Genomic DNA, 6,000 nt, shown 5'->3' on the forward strand with positions numbered 1-6,000 from the left:
AAAGGGCACCTGATCATGATGGTGTTGTTGGGAATGTGAGGATCACAAAACCCATCACAGTTCGACAAGGTGAAAAAATGTTGATAAATGGCACATCTAACATTTCTACAAATCAACAAATGTTAGTGTTGGCAGAAGAAAATCTCCATTCCTTTTTACCTGGAGGGTTGTTGCTATCTCCTAGCATTCATATGATACAGCCTTGTTCCTCTCCTTATGACATCTCTGTGGAAATTTCAAATTTCTCTTGCCATAGCATTACCATTCCTGGTGGTTCGACAATTTGCAACTTATCTCAAGTTTCCATTGTACCTCCTGAATCAACCATTGGAAATGTGGATAATCATGATGATTTTACATGTCAGTTTGATGATATGCTTCAGGAAAATTTAAGTCCAGCACAGGTTTCTGAAGTGAAACATCTGTTGTCTAGGTATAAAACCTCCTTTGCTATTCATGACTTGGATTTGGGAAAGTGTACTACTGTCAAGCATAAAATCAATTTAGTTGATGAGATACCTTTCAAGTCCAAACACTGCCACATCCCTCCATCAATGTTTTCTGAGGTGAGAAATCATCTGAATGAAATGCTTCGACTTGGTGTCATTCGCAAGTCATCTAGTCCATATTCATCAGGTGTCGTTCTTGTACGAAAGAAAGATGGTTCTCTGCGCTTCTGCATTGATCTCAGGAAACTCAATGCTAAAACCATCAAAGATGCATATGCTTTACCCCGCATTGATGAAACCTTGGATATTCTTCATGGTTCTTCGTGGTACAGTTGCCTTGATTTAAAATCTGCATATTGGCAGGTAGAAATAGAAGAATCTGACATTCCAAAAACGGCTTTTTCCGTTGGACCGTTGGGTTTTTATGAATGTGTTAGGATGCCATATGGGTGTACCAATGCACCAGCGACTTTTCAGCGTCTTCTAGAGTCGTGCATGGGTGATTTGAATCTAGAGCATTGTCTCATTTATCTTGACGACATTATTGTATTTAGCAAAACATACGAAGAGCACATAGTTAAATTGGAAAATGTTTTGTCAAGATTGCGTGATCATGGTCTCAAGTTGAAACCCAGCAAGTGCAAGCTTTTCCAGCGCAAGATCAATTATCTTGGCCATGTTGTGTCTTCCAAAGGTATTGAGACAGATCCCAAGAAACTTGAGGCTGTAAAAAATTGGCCAGTGCCAAAATCTGTTCAAGATATTATGTCCTTTATAGGTTTTGTTGGGTACTATAGGCGTTTTATCAAGGGGTTTAGTGAAATTGCCAAACCATTACATGACCTCACAAAAGGTAAAGTGAGTAAAACATCTAGAAAGAGTAGAAAGTCAACTGAAACATTCGTGTGGCAAGCAGAGCATGAAGAAGCTTTTCAGGAATTAAAAAAATGCTTGTGTACATAGTCCTATTTTAGCATTTGCAGATTTTACCCAACCTTTTGAACTAAGGACGGATGCTAGTGGAAGTGGACTTGGAGCTGTTCTCTATCAAAAACAGAGTGGGTTGGACCGAGTTATAGCGTATGCTAGTAGAGGGTTACGTCAGTCAGAAAAAAATTACCCAGTTCATAAACTCGAGTTTTTGGCTCTGAAATGGGCGGTGACAGAAAAATTTTCTGACTATCTGTACGGGAATAGTTTTACTGTCAAGACAGACAACAATCCATTGACATACGTGTTGTCATCAGCAAAATTGGATGTTACAACTCACAGATGGGTTGCCGATCTTGCCAATTACAATTTTGATATAGTGTATGTAGCCGGCAAAAGTAATGTAGAAGCCGATGCGCTTTCCCGTGTTCGTTGGCCAGAGACGATATCTGAAAATACTTGTCAGGCTATTTGGCAAAGTGCTCAATCCGGGGAACCGCTGATCAGTTGTCTGCCATGTTCAGAAGAAGTGATACCCAACGAGATTTTGTCCTCAGCAGTGAATCAGAAGAAAGACTGGAAAAGATTGCAAGAAGGTGACCCAGAACTGAAGAAGGTGCGAGATGTATTGAAAGGTCGAGCCGAAAGCATTAAAGGGAACAGTTTTGAAAGTAAAAGGTTTCGAAAAGAGATGAGTAGCTTGATCTTATCTAATGATGTTCTGTTTCGCACAAAACAAAAGAATGATGGGTCAGTTTTGAAACAGTTAGTGTTGCCAAAAGCATACCGAAAAGATGCGTTGTACGGATGCCATGATGAGATCGGACATTTGGGCAGAGAGAGAGCTATTGATATACTCAATCAACGATTTTATTGGCCAGGTATGAGTAAACAAATGGGTGAATACATAAGTAAATGCGCTAGGTGCATTAAACGCAAAACGCTGCCTGTTGCTCGAGCAGAATTGTGCCCCATATCCTCATCTGCACCCTTAGAGCTCGTGTGCATGGACTATTTAACTATTGAAGACGGTAAAGGTGGTGTCGGCAATATTTTGGTAATTACAGACCATTTTACTAGATACGCGCAGGCCTATCCTACCGCAAACCAAACGGCAAAAACAACCGCCAAAGTATTTTTTGAAAATTTTGTTGTACATTATGGGTTTCCCAACCGTATACATACTGACCAAGGACGCAATTTTGAAGGAAAGGTTATAGCGGATTTGTGTTCCATAGCAGGTGTAAAGAAATCGAGAACAACGCCTTATCACGCTATGGGAAACGGACAATGTGAACGCATGAATAGAACCCTACTTGACATGTTAGGCACATTGTCGTTAAACCAAAAGTCAAATTGGAAAAAACACATTGCTTCTCTAGTTCATGCATACAATTGTACGCGTAACAGTTCCACGTCATTTTCACCATACTACCTGATGTTTGGCAGGCACCCCAAGTTACCGGTTGATGTATCATTGGATGTTTGCTCAGAGACAACCGCTAAATCTCAGTCTGAGTACGTACGGGAATTAAAAAACCGATTGCGAGAAGCTTTTAACATGGCAAAAGTTCAAATAGAGAGGGCGAAATCTAGACAAAAACAAAACTTTGACAGAAAAACAGGGGCGGGTGTTTTGTCAATAGGTGACCGTGTTTTAATTCGGAATGTCGCATTCGATGGTAAACACAAGATTGCTGATAGATGGCAGAGTGAAGTGTTTGTGGTAGTAGATCAGCCGAATGATGGTATTCCAGTGTATGTAGTGAAAAGAGAAGATGGTGCAGGAAAATCAAAGACACTACATCGAAACATGTTACTTCCCATTTATGAAATGCAACAGGAATATGAAGAAAAACAGAATGAAGAACTTGCAGAAGTACGACCCACAAGAAGTAAGAACAGACCAGAATGGATGAATAACAAAGATTGGATATTGTAAATAAAACGTTATGGCATAATAAATATAAATCAAAGATTGATGTTGTTGTTGTTTTTTAATGGTGTGGAACCCATTTCGGGGGGAGGGGAGAATGTAAGGTTTGCTGTGTTTGTTGTGTTAGCTATGATTGTGTTCGGTGTGTATCGTGTATGTTCGTATGTGTACGTGGAGGTCAAGGGTTGAAAGACCGCGCCCCATAAAATTTGATTTCCACCTGAGAGTCGGACGGAGATGCAGGTTGAATAACTGAAATAGGTATTCCAGTGAGCTTGCAGGTAAGTTTAACTATATTTAAGAAAGGACCAATCCATAGTTTAAATTCATACATTTCTAAATTTATATATTTATTTTTATGGTGTTTTTGGCATTGTTATATTTGTATTTCTTTGTTCTGTCTTTCTTGTCTTTCGTCAGTGTAAATTTTGTTAATGTAATTGTTTAAAATTAATTTGTTTATATTAATCTTGCAGATATTTGGAGATATTTGGAGATATTTGCAGATATTTGTACAATAACAATAAAGAAACATCAACCCGAGCTATCGGTCTGTTACAAAGATATGTGTTGATTTTTTTCAAGAGGTGTAAATAATGTAGAACTCATAGGTAGTTGTTGATATATATCAATACCAAGCAAGAAAATCTTATCATAATGCTGTTTTAAAGCATCTGCTTACCTCAAAACCATAGCACTTATTTTAATAATAAGTTTATTGAGCACTAAATGATATGAATACATTTGTAGGCTATCTAGACTACATTACTTACACAATATATAAGGATATACATTTATATATATTGCATATGTAGTATGCTAAATTACACGTGTTAATGCATGCTATGCTATAAAATCAATTAAGCAATTCACAGCATTATCAACAATTAGTGGCAGTGATGCACTAAATTACAGGTGAGCTATGTACTTTAACAGCAGTCTCTACAAATTCTGCTATTACTTTGAGACTTTTTTTCACAGGAATGATAAGGAGAATTGACAATACATGACCACTGTCCTCTAGACATTGATACATTGATTTTCAAGAGTTCATCATGCATTCGTTGCCTTTCAACAGAATATTTTAGGATATATCAAAGAATGAAATAATTTTTTTTAAATCTTTTATTAAATGCATTTCATTTTTTGGTTTCTTATTCAGGCAATTACTTTCTTTGAACTGATTGTTATGAGTTTATAAATACATGTATTATTATTAGAGACAATAAAATCTCGTGGAAGTGATGTATTATACCGTTATCAATAACCGAAAACATTATTTCTGGAATAACTCTAGTTCTAATTTCATACAAATTTACATATATATGCTTATTTATTGAATTGGAAATTTGACTACAATTTTTATGACTGATACATACATGTATATATATATTTTTTATTTACAAGTGCCGTCTCCGCGGTTCAGCTTTATTCATTACATCGCCAATGTTTCCACTCCTACTTCACCCCGTCATTCCAGTACTATGCTAACACAATAGTGCTGACTACGAATAGCAGCCGTGATATCACAAAATTCTATGTCACCTTTAAGTACGGATTTATCATCGTTTTGACGCTTTATTTCTTTTCATGTTTTGCAAAAAATATTTGGTAAAAATGTAGGTAAATAAAATCTACTTGTATTTTTAATCGCTGCACATGTATCTCATTTTAAATTCTCTAAGTGAACAAAAACCGCAGAGATGAGGATTCCAGGATGTGCTAATTGTTGACACTTTGTTTATTCTTTTAATATTTTGTAAAAATTCACCGGTAAATGTCGATATCCTTACTGTATCATTGCTGTACGTGCACAGTGTTTCTCATTTTAGATTTTCTAAGTGAGCAATAAAACAAGTTGGCGGGTGCACAGAAACGGAGAAGAAGAAAGCTATCAACAGTGTATAATTACTAATTATTATCGTATTTGATTTATCAACAAATACTATAACAGATCGGTTAAAATCCAAGTATTACCAATATATTTAAAAACAATTCAGGGAAAACCAAATTAGTATCCTCACCACGATGATGGGAATGTTAAAATACACGATGCGCAGGCGATCTGTCACGATAATTTTGTTGTATTGTAAGTGATAAATGTCTCAACCTAAAAAAAAAAAAAAAACACAGAGGAAACCGCGCAATCAGTTTCAAATCAATCGGCGACCTATTAGCAACAGGTTGGATACCACAAATAGAGTCTTCAATCACCCGGAGGTATTCATTACTCCAACAAAGACCGGTGTCAAGCAACACAGAGCCCTACCATTCTAGGGTCCGGCGGACCCGGTGTTTTAAAACTGAGAGTCCGGCGGACTCCCTGTTTCTAAATAACGGGTCCCGGACTCTATGTTCTGAAATGTAGAGTCCCCCTAGACACTCTATTTCAGTACGGAAAGTCCTAGGACCCTACGTTTTAATACTGAAAGTCCGCATTGAAGAGTAATAATGAAACCTCAAACTTAAAACCTGCAATTTAAATATGACATTGAACATGATGTTAACTGATACGGAGAGAAGAATTTTACGGATTAAAGGTAAAATAGACATCATTAACCTCTATTTAAGTGTAACGCGTAGTATAAATGTGCATTGTTCGCATTTCATAAACTTTAATTTGCAGGATTATCTTTTGTATGCAATGGAGAAAGAACATCACTTAAGAAATATAAATTTATTCAG

This window comes from Lingula anatina, chromosome 4 (assembly GCF_051362555.1).
Source record: "Lingula anatina isolate TDL-2025a chromosome 4, LinAna3.0, whole genome shotgun sequence".
NCBI lineage: Eukaryota > Metazoa > Brachiopoda > Lingulata > Lingulida > Lingulidae > Lingula > Lingula anatina.